Consider the following 18,113-nt stretch of genomic DNA (forward strand, 5'->3'; position numbering starts at 1 on the left):
GGGGGCCGCCCTGTCCCGTCGATACCTGTCCCGGCGCAGGTCGATGCCGCGTTCAACCGGGCACCGCTAAAACCTCCCCGTCGACTTTTCCGTGCCGTTCCCCCCGCGCAGCACCCGCACGGGGCGTTTGTGTCCCCACATCCCCTTTCAGACGGGGCCGGTCTGCGCTGATGTTGCAACCAGAGGAGCGTGCGGGGGGACTCGGTGTCCCCGGAGGTTCCTGCAATCTCTTCCCTTTCTGAATTTCTCCCTCCCCGCAGCTGTAGCGGGACGAGGCGTTGGTGAACCCACTCGTTAGTCCGGGCCGTGGGTTGCGCCAGGAGCTTCTGCCCTCCCCGCTTCCCGCTGGGTTTGGGGGTGCCGCGGGGTCCGAGCCACTGGCCGGTGTCGCGGGGGCCAGCGGCTATCTTTAGGGCTGTGTTGCAAGGGAGGGGTGTGCCTTGGCTCGGCACTGCTGCCAGCCGCCGCCTCACCCCAGGATTGATTTTCGCCAAGGCTCCCTTGTGGGGAAGAGTCAACATTTGCGGGAGTGGGTGTTGGGGTGCCCTGTCCTCTGCGGGGTCCGTAGCGGGGCTGTGGGGCTGCTCTAAGGTCGGGCGGTGTTGGCAGCTGCCTGCAGCGGGGTCATTGCCAAGGCTGCTGGCTCGCCCTGCCAGCCCGGGCGGGCAGCGGGCAGGGGCTGACGTCAGGCAAGGTCAGGCTGCGCAGAGGCATGTGGGGAGCACCAACAGCCCCCCAACACCCTCGCCTGTGCTTGGCCACTGCCCAGCAGCGGGACCAGGTGGGCCGGAGCAAACGGGAAAGCTGATGGTGCAAATAAATCTCTGCTGCCCCACGGGAAAGGAGCTGCTCTGGGATGCAGAAGCAAGTTAGGTTCTTGCAAGGTGCACCCCAAAAGCTGCTCCACCCCTCTGCTGCTCCCTCCTTATGGCTTTAACTCCGGGAGAGCCGGGGTCAGGGCTGCCAGAGGCACCCCACACGCTCCCCTCCACATCCTCTTTCTGCCACAGGAACCTGGTTAGTCCGCGGGAGTAACTTGCACCCGCGCCAGAGCTTTGGGTGACACGGGACTGAGGTTCCCTCTTCTGCCTAATCCTTCCTCCGCTGTCGTACTAAATGTGCCTGTGGGTGATGCAGTGACACCGTGCCTGTCTCTGAGAGGAGGCAACGAAAACATGTGGAGCAATTTGTACCCCCCCGAGTGCGTGGCTCTTCTCTGAGCGCCGAGGCGTGCACAGACGTGGGTCCCCCCAGCTTGTGGCGGCGCTGGCACAGGCAGACCCTCCCATTTCTCGCCCAAAGCGGGGCATGTGCCGCTTCTGCGTGTCGTGATGGTAACGGCGAGTCAGCGGCAGCGAAAAAGTTCACCCGTGCATCAAACTGCTTCCCCGTGGTCGTGCTCAAGCTGTTCCGCGGGCGGCGGGGGCCTTCCCCATCGCTGCGCTTGGCTTTGCCTTGTGCCGAAAAGAAACTTCGGGCCTTCTCCAGAGGGTTTGAAACCCTGCCGAGGAGAGAAAGTGCCTTCTCATCCGCGGCGGCGCGGCTCTGCCCAGGCTCTCCTCCCCACGCGCAGGCTGGCAGGCGCTGGAATTGCCGGCAGCCGCATCTCTCCGCACCGCGTGTCCTCCCCGGGCTGGCACCGTCCTCTCGGAGCTGGCGGTGGGGGCAGATTGCTCGGAGGGTAAGCGAAGCGTCGGCCGTTCTCTGCAGATCTGTCACTGATTTCATATATAATGAAGTTTTTTCTGAGCTCCCTCCGCAGGCGTTCCCCGGCGAGGAGAGCAGCTGCAGACGGTCCCTACCCCAGAGGGCAGGTATCGTCCTTTCTGTGTTCCCAGCGGCGGGAAGAGGCTCGAGGCTGCAGTGGCTGGGAGTTTGGGGTCCATACTGGATCTTGGCTCTGCTGCGGGCCGGAGGGGTGGGAGCTGTCTGAGGTGTGATTCGGGTGGCGGGAGAGATTCACTCGTTGGTAGCCTGGAGATTTCTCTTCCAGTGGGCTGCCCAGGAAGGCTGGAGATGTGTTGGTTGTCCCTTTTATGCATTTTTATGCATTTTTCATTTCTTCATCTTTATGCATTTTCCTTTGAGCCAGGCTCAGTCAGGCTTCACGGGAGGGGCTGCAGTTGCCGGTGTGGGACCGCAGCCGGTGCGTGGGGACGACCCCTCTGAGCAGTCTCACGGGCTGGGTGCTCCGCCGAGGCCGTGGTGTGCTGGTGGCTCTCGGGGTCCCTCACGCCGGGAGGTTGGGGCTGTGCTGAGCCGTGCGGGGCCATCCCCGGCCGAGGAGGTGGTGAGCACAGCCGGGCTGGGCTGGTGGACCGGCCGGCCTGCGCGTGTGTCCCCACTAGAGGCTGCTGATGATCAGAGCATTTTTCTTTCCCTGGCTCTGACAGAGCAGCGGGGTCTTGAATTTGCAGGGCTGAGCATCCCAGCCTGAGCTTTTCCTGCTGATTCACCCTGGAGACAGCAGCGGGCTTCCCCCGGCAGCACCCGGGTTCAGGGGGCACATCTGCTCCCCTGCCAGGCCCACAATAGATCTCCCCGCTTCATTAGGTCTTAATTAGGCAAATGCAGCAGGACTGTGCGAGGCCACTGCCAGGGGACACGGATTGTGCATGGAGCCGCGCACTGGGGGTAGCAGCTCCCCTCCCGCCTGCCTCGGGGGTGCCGACGGGGCTCCTGAGAATTAGTACGGGACATTAGTTTATATATACATAAATGACATGTATTTATTAGATTTTCTGGAAAGAAGTGTCTTATGATAATGAGTTCCTGGAATTCATTTATATAGTCTGAGTATGCAGAGTAAAGGTAGAGTGAGGGTCTTCGGTGGTTAAGAGCAGATTAAGTCGTCTTCTTCACGGTGTTTGACTCTCTTTCCAAAGTGGGTGTTGTGAAGTCAAGTCTAGGTGCGTTCTTAAGTCAGTATTCCCTATAATAGAGTCTCTGTGTCCCTTTGTTCGAGTCCCCTTTATCTTTGTTTTTTTTTTTTTTTTATTCTAGGAGTTGTCCAAGTGTCTATCAAAGGCCTTGAGTTTGCTATCAGTGATTTATGTAGGGAGCCTAACAAGCATTTAAATTTTATTTAAATAGACAAAGAGGCTTCAGGAAACAGTTGAAACGAAGCGAAACACAAGCAGAGCTTTGAAACAAATGAAGTAAAACACAAGCAAAGCTTTCATACGTCACAGTTTAGTCTTAATAATTGTCAGAAATTCGTTTGAGCCCTTTCAGCGGGATGAGTTCAGCCTCTCACTGTTTTCCCGGAGGATGTGTGCGCAGCGGTAGCTGCTTCAGCCCTCTGGCATATCCCAGCTGGCAGAGAAGCCAAAGATTAGTTAAGTGATGGAAGGACACTTCACTGCTGGGCGCAGTGTCACGATAAAGCCACCCTGTAGACACAACAGAGACTCTGCTTCCAGGGCAGCTGGTTTAGCACTGATCGCCTGGGCAGGATGGTCGTCTGGAAAAACAAACCCAGACCCTGGGAAGATGATTAATCACATAACAATTAGGTGTAAAATGAAGGGCAGTTGCTGCTTCATGGCAATAGCTGCAGTGGAAGGTGCCTGGGAAGGAATTTGTGGTGTTGCACAAGCCCCCGGTGCCTCGGTACAGGCAGTGCCGGGAGGGCAGCGCGGTGCCAGCTGGCTCCGGCACCCAGCAGGCAGCGAGGCTTCCCCACAATGGCAGAGCGGCGCTTTACATAATCTGGGACTTGCAAAACAAGCTTGAAGGTCTGGAAAATCCTCCTGCTATTGTTGGTGCTCAGAGTTTGCGGAATTTCCTGGTTTGATCTGCGGGTCTGGTTTTTGTTTTGGGGTGGCAGTGGGGAAAAATGCACTTTGCACAGAGAAAAGAAAAGGGTGTTCGTGGGGTTTAATCCATGCCCGCTCCTTAGACGAAACTATTTTTGTGGTTCACAAGAGGTTTTGAGCAGCTGCCTGCAGCTTTATAGGTCTGTGGAGGACTCTTCTATCCAATTAGCATGGTTTGTCTCTAGTCCTCTCCTGATGCCCCCCGAGAAAATCCTGAAATATCAGCCGTGCAGGCCTGGGGCGTTGTGGGCAGAGCACACACAGGCACCATCTGGGCACCTGGCCCCAGTGTCTGCTCAGGGACAGCACACGTCGGGCCGAAATGGCTTTGTGTTGTCTGAGCCTCATGTGAGTTGGACCCTGCCGCTGTGGGAAGGCTCGGAAGCTGCCTCTCACTTGCAGATTTTTAGGAGGAGATGCTGGAAGGGAGCTTGGGTCGTCTTGTTTTGCTGTGCCTCTTAGGCTGGCAGTGTGAGGTTCATGGTTGGACTAGATGATCTTCAGGTTCTTTTCCAACTTTGACAATTCTGTGACTGCTGCCACTTCCTGCAGCTTGGTGATTTAGAGGCAGCTGGAAAAAGGCACCCAGGAGGATGCTGAGGCTGTCGGGAACCACCCAGCCCCACACCGGCCTGCGGGCTCAGCAGCAGCGTGTTGCTTGGCCCCGGGAGGTGTTTTGGGGTGTAGGGTTTGCCCTTGCTCTTCCAATTGCTCATCCCAAAGCCTTTTGCCAACACAACTAAAGCCTCTGTCACCCTGTGTGCAACTTAATTAAATGAATGAATCCTGTTAAAATGTTCTCTGCTCCTGTTTGTGAATAGGTAACTAAGAAACCTGCCTCTTCCTGCGGTTGCTGGGAGAGCTGGGTTTGGTAGCAAGGAATGAGGTTAAATTCTTGCTGGTCCACTTCATGCGAGGCAAATTTTTGGCACCCCGGTAAGCAGCAAAAGAGGAGGAGGAACACTGGTCTGATGGCACAAATACATCCTCTTATTAGAGGCTCCTTTCATGTAGGTAATTACATCTGGCCACGGTTGACCTGAGCTGGATTTGAGCAAAGGGGTGTGCGGCTTGACATGTGCTGGGAGTCCTCAGAGTGACCGAGCTCCGGCCGCAGCGGCGTTAAAGCAACCTCATTGGTGTTATAAACCAGCCAGCGCGTCACAGCGATGGGGCAGGAGATGTGGGAAAGCTCTGAGCTTGCTCCCGGCCCGGCGAACCTGGTGTCGGTGCTGAGCTCTGCTGGCATGGGGGGGGTGGAGTTGGGGTGGGCCGAAGCCTTGAAGCATCATCGCCGCCAGGGAGGGGTGCAGCTGGTGTGTTACAGCATTTATTGTGCTGTGCGTGACCTCCCTGAGCTGATCCCTGCTTGCTTGCTTGATTGCAGTGGTGCTTTAGCTGCTTGCCAGGCAGCACCAGCCTTTAAGGGCTTCTGTTTCTATATCTGATCTCCAAAAACCTTTGGAGATGGGTTGAGCTGTTTGTGGGCCCTTCAGAACCTGTGGGGAGCTCTTTCTCTGTGTTGGGGTTCTGTATCAGAACAGCACCGAGTCACCTCCCAGCATCCGCATCTGCGCGCAGGAGCGATGGAGGGCAAATGCTGGCCCGGCCCTGAGCCACGTTGGGCTGTAACCTGATTTTCTTGGTCTGTGTTGATGTTGTGCTGGAGGTGCCTGTGTCTGACGTGGAGGTGAACGTCTCCCGTGTGGTCGGGATCAGCCTTGGCCATTCTGCAGCTGCAAGAAGCCTCGGTGCAAGCTGGCAGATGGGTCAGCGCTGCTCAGGGATTGCCTTGGATGCGAAGTGGAGGCTTTTAATAGCAAACGCAGTTGTCTGTATCATTGTGTAGCTTGAAACCTGTCCCTTAAAAGTACCGACAGAAGCTGAGATGTGGCTGAGAAGTCCACTCCTTTCAGAATTTTTTCCCTGGTTTTGGAGTAAAAATAAAATGAGGTTTAAACCTATCGCTGGTGATGTTAATGTGCTTGTGGGTTTGGGGTGCAGTTCGTCCCTGGGAGGCAGGCTGGAAAAAGCCCTGCTGTTTCTCAGAATCACAGAATCATCCGGGTTGGAAAAGCCCCTGAAGCTCCTCCAGCCCAACCATGACCCTCACCCTGACCGTTCCCAACTCCCCCAGATCCCTCAGCGCTGGCTCAGCCCGACTCTTCAACCCCTCCAGGGATCCCGGGGACTCCCCCCCTGCCCTGGGCAGCCCATTCCAACGCCCAACAGCCCCTTCTGCACAGAAATCCTTCCTCAGAGCCAGCCTGACCCTGCCCTGGGCAGCTTGTCCTTCTCGGGAAGGTCGCTTGGCCCTGTGTGACGGTCAGATCCTTCCCTGTTTGCTGTGCTGACAGATCCTGTGTCTCAGACGGGTGCCAAGACTTCAGCCTTCTAGGAAAGGCAGCGGGGGCTGGTGTGGGTTTCCCTCGCTGCCAGCCTGTGGGCGCCTTGCGAGCAGCAGTTGGAGGCGTCGGAGCAGCGTCTGGAGTTGTAGATGGCTCACGTTGGGGTTGCAGTGCTGCTTGATCCATCCGAGCTGCCTTTTGGTGGGAATACACAAGATCTGAGCACAGAATTGATCTGTGCTGCTGGCCAGGCTTCTTCCTGATGCTGTTGTTTTTTTCTGCTGCTGCTGTAGCAGGAGGCAAATGTGGTTACGGCAGCTGCTTGGCTCTAGCAGTTTGCGTCTTGCCTCCCCTATAAACTGCCTTTAAACTTCTTGGCTCTCTGGCCCGCTGTTCTGGTTGATAGGAGGCTGTTATCGGAGCTCAGCAAACTGTGATGATCATATCCGAGCCCTGTACCTCAAACCACCTGGCAGTGCTGGGCTGGATGAAGAAGCTCATTTGCACGGGGTGGTTAGTTCTCTGTATGTTTTAATCTCCATGACCATCTGTGTTCTTGCCTGGGCTGGGGAGACAGGAGCTCTTGGGATTTATTCCAGGAGGTGAACATGGAGAGGACTGCTTATTCTGTGTCTGCTGAAAACTGCCCCGGGTCAAAGCAGGACAGCCTCATTAGCTCTGGGAACAGTTGTTCCTGCATCTTCAGGCAAGGAGGCCTCGAGGATGTGTCAGCTCTATCCTGGAGTCATGTCCCGAAAAACTGCAGGGAAGGGGCAGGAAAAGGCACTCACTGAAAACGGAGACTGCTGTGAATGCTTTTCAGCATCCAAACCCAAATGCAGAGGGTCTGCGAGAGGCTTGGCTGGCACCTCGGAGGCCTACAGTCCCTCCAAGGGAGGCTGCGTTGCTCTGGGGCGGGGTTGCGTGCTGAAGAATCTCCTGGTCACCGTAAAAGCTCTGCCCCGGGTTGGGTCAGGCTCCGGGGTATGAGCCTGACCCCAGCTATTGCAGTCTCTGCCCTGATGAACACCGTGGCTGGAGCTTGGATTTGAGCTTCAGAAGCTGCTGATGAGACTGGGGTGCTCACTACAGCACTGAAGTCAGGGGACCAGTACCTATAGGTGGCTGCAGGAGCATCTCCAGAGAGATCTGTGCGGGCTGCTGCTGACAGAAGCTTTTTTTGCAAGTAACACCTGAAATCTTCCTTGTTTTGGGTTCTTCCATATGCAAGCCTGAGGCTCTGCAGCTCATCCACCATCCTGACCAGGATCCCGCGGACCACAGGCTCTGCACATGGCACAGGTAAAACCCTGTCGAGGAAAGTGACCCTGTCGTATGGGGCAGGCAGCACGGCCCCGCCAAGGCTGCTGCCAACACCTGAACCCAGAGAGAACGATCCCTGCCCTGTAATTAAGCTCTCTCCTGCTCCTCTTCACCCATACTAACGAGTAGTCTCGTGGATGTGCTCCTCGCAGCTGCTCTGGAGCCTCTGTGTGCCTCAGAAGCTGGAGGTGGTTTTCCAGGAGAGCCACCTGCAAAGAGCAACCCCAAATCTCCATCCCTGTCTCACTGGGGTGAAACTCGGGGGCTGGGAACCTTTGGCTGTAAAGGCTTGCCTTCTTCCCTGACTGCACCTTGCCGGACTGCACCCTGCCAGCTGCAAATTCATCTACTGACATACACCCTGCTCTCTTAAGCGAGGAAAACCCTTGCTGCTGTTTGTGCTGGCAGGGCCGGGCGAGATGGAGATCTTTTCCCAGCCTTCAGTTAGTTGAAGGACCGAGGCTGCCTCTTGAAAGGAGAGCTCTCTTTCCCCTGCTTGCCACGCTCTTGACATCAGAAGATAATAACACTTAAAACCAACCAGCTCTCCAGCTAAATCCTCTCCAGGTTCAGCAGTTCGGGGTTTGAGTCTCGACGGACACGTCGCGGTGCATCCCAGAGGATGGGTGCGGGCTGGTGCCCGTCTCTCCGGTGGGGCAGGCCGGCTGTAGAGGTGCTCAGCCCTGTGCCCTGTGGCACCGTGCTGGGCCTCCCCCCTGTGCTCGTGTCGAGCAGGTCCCAGACCCTCTGTGGGGCTGTGGCGTGGGCCGGGGGGGCTGCCGGGGGTTCAGCACCCTGCTCCTGCCCCGGCGTGTGCCCGCGGCCGGCCTTGCTGCGGCTGAGAGCACCGTTGCTCTCTGGAATCTCTTCATTTAGTTAATGATCCTTTTGTTGAGAGGATTAGGGTTTAGAGGCCTCTGGCAGAGTGTTAATTAAATTAAGTCTATGGGTGTTTTGTTGAGGTTTTAAAGCCCACTAGAGGGCTCAGTTGGAGCCCTGTGGAGCAGGGGCTGGAGGCGCTGGGCTGTGTCCATCCTCTGCAGAAGTTTGCACGAGAAGTTATGTAAGGCCGGAGGAGCCGGAGGGACGCAGCAGCACCGGGGCCAGTCTGCAGCCTCCACACCACGCTCGCTGCTGCTCCAGCCGGGCTCTGCCCGTCCCGGGGCTCCCCGGGCCGCACTCACCGGAGCCTGGCAGGAACGGGACGCCTGCGTCACCACTCGCTCTGTTATCAGCTTTAAGTCATGTCAGGCTAATGTGGGGGTATTTTTTTTTGCCTTCCCCACTTTGGTGTTTACATTTCTAAGAAGTGGCTCAACGTGAACGTCCGGTTCCAGCTTCAGTTCTGGGAAGAGTCAGACACTGAAGTTTGCTCCTGTGAACTCTGCTTGCGGCGCTGTGAAGTACAAGTGTGAGCACTTGGCTTTGTGGTTGGAGGGATTTTTCTGGCAGGTGCATGGGGTTTTTCACGGTTAACTGGAACTGCTTATTAACCAGAGTCTCCTCTCTTTTCTCTTCTATACGCGGCCCCGTGATGGATTTTGGTGCCTGGCCTGCGTGGTCTGCCCGGCTGCCTCATCTCTGGGTAAGTACCTGCTGTGTCAGATCAGTGGGGCGAGAATAGCTGAAACGAGTCACTTGGACTTCAGTAATGAACTGACCTGTTTATTCCATCTTAAACTCCAGACCATTGGTTGTTATCAAACAGTGACATCTATCTTGTGCGTGTGTGTGATGATTTTGGATATTGAAAAGCACTTACTATAGCATTTTCCAGGCCAAGTTTATAAGATGATAAAGCCCCCAGCAGTTTTTTCTTGCCAGCCTGGGCTGTAGAGCACTGACCTGGTGGTAAAAGCACCTGCAAGTGAGCAAATAGAAGTGAAAATATTTCTGGTAGTGGAAAGCAATGCTCCCTGCTTCCCCCTAGATGCCTCCAGGCAGCTGCTGCTGGTGAATCAGCGATGTGGCTGCCTGAGGGACTCTCTGAAGGCCGGAGTGTGGCACTGGGTTGGCTTCCCTTTTGCAAACCCACAGAGCTGCGGGGCGCTGCGGGGCACCGAGAGGAGCCTGAGGCCCTTCTGGTGGGAGAGGAGGGGAAACACATGTCGAGTTTGGAGAAGTGCAGTGGGCACTGACGTTTCCAGCTTGCCTTCATGGAGATCCTGCTTTGCGCAGGGGGGAAAATCATCCTGGTGGGGTGGATTCTTGTGATTTCCCAGAAGAGGTTTGGTGTGCCTCTGAGGTGCTGTTTGTGCATTCAGGCCTCTCAAAATGAGGCGTGTGTGTGTGCTCAGGGTGGAGGAAAGGAAGGGCTCTCTGCTTGGTATAAAGCACTCTGGATGCAGTGGTGCATTTGCATTGAGGTTGCTGTCTCTGGAAACTTCAGAAGTTTTTAATTGACTTTTTAAAAAAAAAATTTCAAGTATTCTCCTGCTAAGCTTTCTCCTTTCCTGTCTGTCTCCCCCCTCCCCAGTAATATCCTCTCCTCTCCCAGTAATGCAAAGGACTGAGCATATTTTGAGCAGATCTGCTCCGTACCCAATGTGCTGCCAGTCACTGATGAAAGAATTGAAGGGAAAGCAAAGGAAGGTGCTGGGAAGAGATTGCTTTATTCTTGAACTTATTATTATATGATGCCTCATGGCAAGAGGGGCAGGACCAATAAATCAAATCCAAGCACAAACCTGATGTTCTTACACAGAGGTGAAGCACTATATTTGGAAGCTGAGCAGCTGTCTCCTGTTCTGAATGAGCTGTTCCTTGCTACCAAATCCCTAAAAGAAGGCTCATTAATTATCGAGAGAACCTGCCTTGATCAGAGGTGCTGAGCTCCCATCCCACCAAACACCCAGCAGTCATCTGAACGCAGAATAAAACTCCTCCGCACAGAAGATGTAGTTGCAAGAAATGCAGGCTGGCAGTGGGCCGGCCAGGAGTTCGTATTTGGAGCAAAATGCAAGTGCTCCCTTGTGTGACTGTGGGAGCGGGTTCGCAGGAGGTGTGTGCAGCAGCTCTAACTGTGCCAGGCTGACCGGGGTGTCCCGCACAGGGTAAGCAGCAGCAGGATCTTCCTCCTGAGTGCTCGAGCAGACGTTCAGGACATGGCCACCTGTCTGGTTATCGCTGCGTGACAAGTCTCTGGTCAAGGGTGAATTCTTTCCTTGGGGAAAGAGGTGCCCCGAAGAACCCTCGGTTTGCTCTCCCCAGAGCAATCTCACTACGGCTTTTGTCTGCATGAGTGGTCTGTAGTCTTTCATGTCTTGCACAGAGGGTAGAGGATTGCATTTCAGTGGTCCTGCTTATTACTGGCTTTTGGGGTTTTGATCCTGGTACGAGATGAAATTTGCTGCTTGCTGAATACTTGATCTTAATCTTGGTCAGCAAACAAGAAAGCTAAGTGGTACCTTGTTAGTGATGGCAAAGATAAAGGTGGTGTGGTTCAGTTTCATTGGATCAGGGACAGCCCTGACCTTCACCCAGCGGAGAAATCGGCAGGCTCAGGTTGCCTTTCCATCTTTAAGCCTGGCTTATCTCCTAGGTAAACATAAAATGCATAGGAGCTGTAGTAAGTGAATCTCCTCTCCTGGCCTGATAAGAGCGTTGGGCATTGGTCCTAAAAGTCACACACCAGCAGCTTCCATGGGGGGATGTGCTGCGAGAAGCTGGAGGGCAGAAACCGTCAAGAAAAAGGCTGAAGATGCAAGTGGAGCAAAAGCAGCCTGTGACGTTTGAGGTTGTGCTCTTGACCTTCAAGCTAAGATTCACATATGTTGCCATTATTTGAAGCCTGTCAAGAAATCTGAGGTGAGGTCATGTGCGCTGGCTGCAAAAATGTTCAGAGCTGTGTTGTGGCAGAGGGGGGGTGTGTGTGTCTGTTAACGGGCTGCAGCTGGGCTGTGCCTTTCCATACGCTGGCGTCGGTGATGCTGGGAGCCATGTGTTATGATCTTAAAGTTTACCTGTACCTGAAATTGTTTCTTTCTATCGCTTAATTCATGGGTGACTTAGAGAAGGGCAGTGCTTTGTGAAGCCGTTGAACAGCAGTTGTGTTGTGAACTCGGGTCTTCCCTGAATTCTTATTCACGTGTAGCTCAAAGAGGAAGAACAAATAAGGTCTCCTGCATTTCTGCCTTTCCGTGAGATTTTCTGCTTTGAATCTCTCCGGGAAATGTGGTAGCAGGGTATCTCTTTCACTTGTCCCACCCCTTCAGAAGAGACCATCAGAATCCGATGCGGTGTCAAGTTGTAGGGCTGGCTTAGCTCGGTGGTTTCACTTTAGCGCTTTGTAAGGCAGTGAAATAGTTCTCATTGTGGTGTTTAAAATAGCAGTGCTGCGTTCTGAATTACCATCTAATTAAATGAAAGCAAAAACTCAAAAGCAAGTGAGCTTCCTGCATCTCTTGTTACATAAGAAAAGCTGTTTTAGTTGACCTAAAAACCAACACTGAAAAACAGGCTAAACAGAGATGCTTTCCTCCTAGCTCTGCAGGCAGTTTGTAGCAGTTGCTACTGTTCTTGGAGGGCCATTCACGCGGTGGCAGCTGCAAGCCCTCTTCAAAACAGTTACTCCTTTGAGAGTTGCTTCCCTTTTGCTTGATGGTTGGAGGAACCCTGCTGTGGAGACAAATAATTAGAAATAAAAGATGGCAGCTTAATGAATATTAGCTTCTTTCTGATGCAGTCTGCGGTGAATGCAGGGGTAAGATCCAGCTAGTGTGCATCTCAAAGCTGTTGCTGCATCTCTTGCTCAGAAGATTTACCGTGTCCATCAGGTTAACTTGCAGCCTCTGCAGACCCAACTAGGAGAGTTATATTACTTACTTCAGTAACAAACCCTCTTCAGAGAGGACGACTCTTGGCAATTAACTGTGACAATGGCAACAGCTCAGGTGAAGCGTAATTCCTGCCCTCTCCTCCCTGTCTCCCCATCCGCACCCACAGCTTTCCTCTCCAACTTCTGATTTCTCCCTCCTCTCCCAGTACTTTTTTCCTGCCTATAAATCTGAAACGCTTTGGGTTTTCTTTATAAAATGAGCGTGGAAAGATACGACCTTAAACAAAGCCTCAAAACGCCTTATTTTTGTAAAGCTCCAGAAAAACTGGCAGCAATGTGATGCTATCCTCTGGGATTTTGTCCTATTGATATTAATCTTTTTGAAGCTGGTATCCATGACTGCCAGTTTCAGAGGTTAATATACTGCGTTTCAACCAAGCTGAGAAGTCTTTTTTTAAATTTTGATACAGAAATGTGCACCAGTTAATCATTGCGCACCTGCAGAAATGCCTCTCTCAGCAGACTCTGGCTGTGCTGTATTAGGTCATGGGATCATCTGTAGAAAGGACTCAGGGTGGTGAGCCTGATCCAGTTAGTAGCTTAAGACAAACGCTGCAAGGTTCGAGGAGGTAGCAGGTAGGGGAAACGGCACCTAACAGTGGTGCAGAGCCTCAGCTCTTGTTTCTGGAAGAAATAAGGTAGCACGTATTCTGTTTAGCAGTTGTGTTTGGTCTCTACAGCTAACGGCTTAATTAAATAAATGTTGGGTCTTACAGGTGTTCCTAGCCTGCAATAACCAACTACTGTTGGTTGTCTGGAGCCACGTTCACCGCTTACCCAGCCTTTGGATACAAGTGATGTGTTAGTACAGACTAGAGGGCTCCCCGCCAAGTACCCAGCTCTAACTTACTGCTGTACACATCGGTCCGAAATAAGCCCTCATCTTGAAGCTTGCCTTCCCTGAACCTGAGAGCTCTGAGGTTTTTGAAGCCAAGGGATACTCTTTGCCCAGATTGAGAGGGTAACAGTATGGAGTCCAATCCGCGCTTGAGCAGCCCTTTGTGAAAGCTTCACCTAACTGGTGCCTTTCTGGGGCGAAGCTGCAGTTCAAAAAACACCCACCTGGTGTTATTTCAATAGACCAGAGCTTCTCCTCGCTGCAGTTTGACTTCTCATCCATGCAAGGAGTAAATCAGCCCCTGACATCCTTTGTTTGTGGTATGGCTCTTCTGCCTCCCTGCCTTAGCACTGGTCCCTAGGTGGTACTAACTGTTATTTTTGGGTTTATTTCAACAAAGGCTGCATAGCTGAGCTTGTCCCCTGCTGAAGTGACAGCTGTGTCTCTGGCCAGGCTGGCTGTTCGTGTTTGGTTTAGGAGGCTGGCGCAAGGGCTTGAACTTCCTCCTGCTGCCCAAACAGAGGGGTTTCCAGCAGCGTCTCCTGGAATTTATTAACGAGGGGCAGGGAGTCGAGCACTCTCTGTGAGCACGCTCCTCTATTTTTAGTTGCGTCTTCTTTTCACTAAGACTGCTCGGGAATGAAAAACTGGTAAATGCTTGAAATGGGGGAGAGCTCGTGGCCCGATGAGGTCAGCGTGCCGTTGGGCCGGCTGTGTCTCTTTCAGTGCTTCAGTCCATTTTTTTTAGGTTGTTTCTGGAGCTCAGGTTCACGCCTCACTGATTCTGCATTTTCCTGAGCCTGCACTCCTTGTATTCACAGCATCACCTGTAATCTATCGTCCAGGCTTTTTTAAGCACTTTCTAAATCCTTTAAGTGCAGCCACTCCTGTTTAGTACTTCCTACCCATACCTAAGGGGAGAAGTATTTTTCTCTCAATGTAGAAACATTCACTGTACAAAAACTCGATCCCGCAATCTGAAGCTGACCTCCTCTAATCTTTAAATGGTGAATCTTGGCAGAAATGTGCTTTATGCACCATCTCTAAGCCCTGGAACAAAGCTGACTTTCCAGGGAGCTGTTCTTCCCTGCACTGGCACGCAGCCTGGAGAGCGCTGATGCTCCTCTTCATCTATTTTATTCCTCTTTCTCCTTGGAGCTAGTCTGCTGTGATGCAAGACACCGACTCGAGTGAACATCAACTTCATGCAAACCAGTGAAACCCACAGTGGGAGCTTTTTTTGCATAAATTAACCAGATCCTGGGTGGGATGGGAATTCCTAGGTGCACAGGATCAGTTGCCCAGCTGTCCCCTCCACCCTCCCCATCTCCCCAAAAGGCACCTGTATAAGCCAGCCCAGTACCGAAAAGATGGAGTGGCTTGAGAACTGGATTCTTCTACCCACAAGAAAGAACATGTGGTTTTAGTTTGGCAACAGCAGACTTTAAAGGGCATAACTCCTGCTGTTAAAACAACCAACAAAGGAAAACTCTCCAGTAGGAAATGACGCAAAAAAGGGTAGGAGAAGCAGCTTGGATTTAGCAAAACTTGAGGCTAACTGCCATGATGCCAAGTGGGATTACAATAGCAAAATCACTTTGTCTCCAACTATGGAGAGTGCTGCTTGGCCCTTTAATAACTCACTCCACAATGAATCGATTGTTGGTTTTGGAGAGTGCTACGATGGGCTGGACTAGATTTAATCTTTGGTTAAATACTTGATACAGAGCCAGGTGAGTGTAGATGTTCCAGGTTGCCTTCACTGCGCACACACATGTTGTAGCAAAGCAGTGCAGTGTGTTCCAGTTCTTTGTGAAAATTTCTTGTTTGCAATTCAGCCCGTCAGAAGCTTTTTCTGGCAGTGAATTCTGCTGTGCCTGCCACTTGGTGTGCTAAATCGAGGGGCGAGCACTGGAGAAACACAGCTTTAGCTGAAGCACCCCTTCCTTTTAGGCAAAAAGTTCACCTGAAATATCTTTGTTCTAGATCACCGCATTACAGTAAAACAAAGCTTGTGAAGTCGAAGGGAGATTTCCTTTACACCTCATCCTGGCCTCTCTCAGCCAAATCAGCACTGCTGATGGTGACAGTAAATCTCGGAAGAGGAGCCAAGGGCTGAGGGCCAGGAGCTGGCAAAACTGAGCCACCTGCTCTCCTCCCACCTTGTTTGCTCTTGTGAAATGGCTGCTGCTGCTTTGGAGACTGTCACTTCCTAGCAAAGTGTGCGAACGTGGCACCTAAACTGAATGTGCCTATTGTGTGTACACATACGCACCTGTAATATAGACACAGCCAGCTTATTTAGAGCAGTAGTGGATAAATGATTCAGTTGACCGGCTTAATTTCTTTGTTTTCCTAGAATTTGGCTTAATCCTGAGTACTTCTCTTCACCTTAAATCCTGCTTGCTTTGGGGGAGGGAGCACCGATACCAGTGTGATGCACAATTTCTTTGTTTAGGTTGGGAATTCCTCACGAAGAGAAGCTCCTCGGGGCGAGGAGGGCTCTGTGCACTTTGTTGTTATGCCAGTAATGCTCTGGGCTCAGCTTTCACCAGCACTTGTGTAAATCAGGAGCCTTGTTTTACAGCAAATCTTACCAGTAGTGCATCCTGTAGGGGCCTGCAGAGCACTGGATCACCTTACAAAGGATTTTTTTTTTTTTTTTTTAAATGAAGAGTTTACTGGAGCTGGATTTAATCTACGGTCTAGATGCTCTTAAGATGCTGGAGCGTGTAGTGGAGCTTCTTGCTAGCTGCGTGCACGTTAAACAGGCAGAGGGTAGGGTTTGGCGTCGTTTGCTGTTGTGACCCAGTTGATGAGCACTCCCCGAGCGGCCTTTCAGCGAGCAGGGAACAGCTTCTGTTTGAGAGACCACAAGTGCATGCCTAAAATGAATGTAATTCCTCTCCTTATTCCTATATCCAGCAGCTGAATACCAAGAAATCCTGACTTATTAAAATAATTCCCAGTCTCTAATTGACTTCTATAAAGCGACTTAAACCAGCTATAACTGGGAGAGTTCTTTAAATATTTGCAATCTGGGCTTGGCACAGGGCAAACTGTTCTTATAGTGAAGAATTTAAGAAATTTCCATTACTTCCTATGGGATTTCAGAGGTCAGTTTGGGGCTGTGTAGGAAGGAAAAGGTTAGAAGCTAAGCCAGCGATTTACAGCAGAAGTGTGTTGATGGTGGCATTTCCATATGCAGAAGCGTGTTGCATTGGTTTTTTTTAGTTTTTTCCTTTTTTCTGCTCCCTACAAAAGGATTGCTTTTGGCCTAGGTTCAAATCCCCCTGCCCCAGAAGGACATTTTCAAGGCACGCTCCTGACACAGACCATGTGCCTCTTTTTGTGTCGGGTAACTCTACTGCTCTTAAGTTTCTCCTGTCTTTCGAACTCTTGGCTGTTTGTTTGGGGGCTGAAGAGGTAACAGCGTCCTTTGCCCTCGTGCACAGCATGTATGGCAGCTTGCACTAGTGCTCCCTCTGCCTAAATGCTTCACCTGGGAAATAATGGCTCAAAATACGGGATCTGCTGCTCTCTGTACTCAAGATGCTGGCAGATGGACTTGGGGATCATCTGGTGACCTGAGCGTGGTGGATGATGTGATGCGTGGTGTTAAATCACCGTTTGGATGCAAAGTTTTTGTTGCCCTGGTCTCTTCTTCATGTAATCTGCAAGCTGTCGTCGGTCAGTGTGTTAGGATGTAGCAGTGTGGTTTTGTTTGCTTGTTGTTCTTAATTGCAAGAAGCTATTGCTAACCCCTCGCATCTGAAAATTGTGGCTGTTTTGCTCTGTGGTTTTCTCCTTAAAGCCCTTTGGACACGTGTTTCTCTTCTGACAGTCTGTTTTCTGACAGTCTGTTTTCAGTCCATCCGTGGGTGAGCAGTAGGAAAGGCAGCAGTTACTGTGGTGGGTCAGCACCAAACATCTGAGCCTCCCCCATTCACAGGCCGGGCTATTAAAATGTGTTAATTTAAGGCCATGGGGAATAAAGTTTGAGCTTCAGGGCATGTTTCAGGGGATCTGCCTGTCCCTGGTGTGGGAGCAGCAACTTACAGCTGCCAGCCCTTTCCCAGCCTGTGTTTTTGAATCAAATATGTTCATCTGAGTCCAAGGAAACCAGCAGATAGTCCAGATTTAAGACAAAATTACCTCCCCTCCCATCAGGGAGCTTTTTGCAAGCGATCTCAACATGAAGGGGCGAGCTGCTCCGTTCTGGGTGTTTTGGCAGAGCTGAGCGTCATTAGACGTATAGACAAATAGCTGTGAGAAGCACATTAATTTTTCTAGAAAACTGGGTTCGTTCGGCTCCTACTGAGTCCTATTTAGTGTGTGAGTGGTCCTCACTAGGCTGGTACCAGTGAGAGCTTCAGCACCAGGATGAAGCTGTCCCAACCAGGGTGTGCATCAGCCGCGGGTATTTGCTGGTGAAGAGGTAGGACGGTTGCTCTTAATGCAAGCAGAATCATGTGCCTGGTGACTTAATTCTCTTTGGGAGGCAAACAGACATGCCTTGGTGCCACATGTCTTTTGGGGTTGTGTAAATATTCGAGAAGGCTGTGGTCCCCCTGAGCTGGTCAGGCTGACGTGCTGGCAGTGGAAGCGCTGACAAGAAGCTGGGGAGCGTTTTGCTCTGGTGTACGTAGCGGGGAGAGCTGCGCAGCTCTGGCTGATAAAAATAATTTATTCTAATTTGGCTGTACGTGTGGAAAAGCCGCTCCATGCTGTTATGCACACAGTTTGAGAGCGGTGGGCAGGTTGGTCTCCTCTGCGGGGTCGTGCTGGCGCTCCTGTTTTTGCACGTTCACCAGCCTGCCTGGGGGGTTTTCTTCTTGACCAAGCGCTGGCCGGCTCAGTTGTTGCTTTTTTAGCTCGGCAGCTCTTCGACTGAGGCAGTACCTGTTCGGTTCCTAAGGGCTTTGTGTTTAAGAAAAATAAAGAAAACC

The 18,113-nt window shown here is 52.0% G+C and overlaps 1 protein-coding gene across 1 annotated transcript in view; it reads left to right on the top strand.

Moving 5' to 3' along the window:
• The first annotated feature begins 11,087 nt into the window (after positions 1-11,087).
• Positions 11,088-18,113, top strand: part of EPB41 (erythrocyte membrane protein band 4.1) — an 80,499-nt gene continuing 73,473 nt past the window's right edge. Inside the window, exon 1 of the mRNA XM_026863498.1 lies at positions 11,088-11,296. The gene's annotated coding sequence lies outside the window, so the exon portion shown is untranslated. The remainder of the gene's footprint in view (positions 11,297-18,113) is intronic.

Source organism: Athene cunicularia (assembly GCF_003259725.1).
Source record: "Athene cunicularia isolate RWA chromosome 23 unlocalized genomic scaffold, athCun1 chr23_part2, whole genome shotgun sequence".
Lineage (NCBI taxonomy): Eukaryota > Metazoa > Chordata > Aves > Strigiformes > Strigidae > Athene > Athene cunicularia.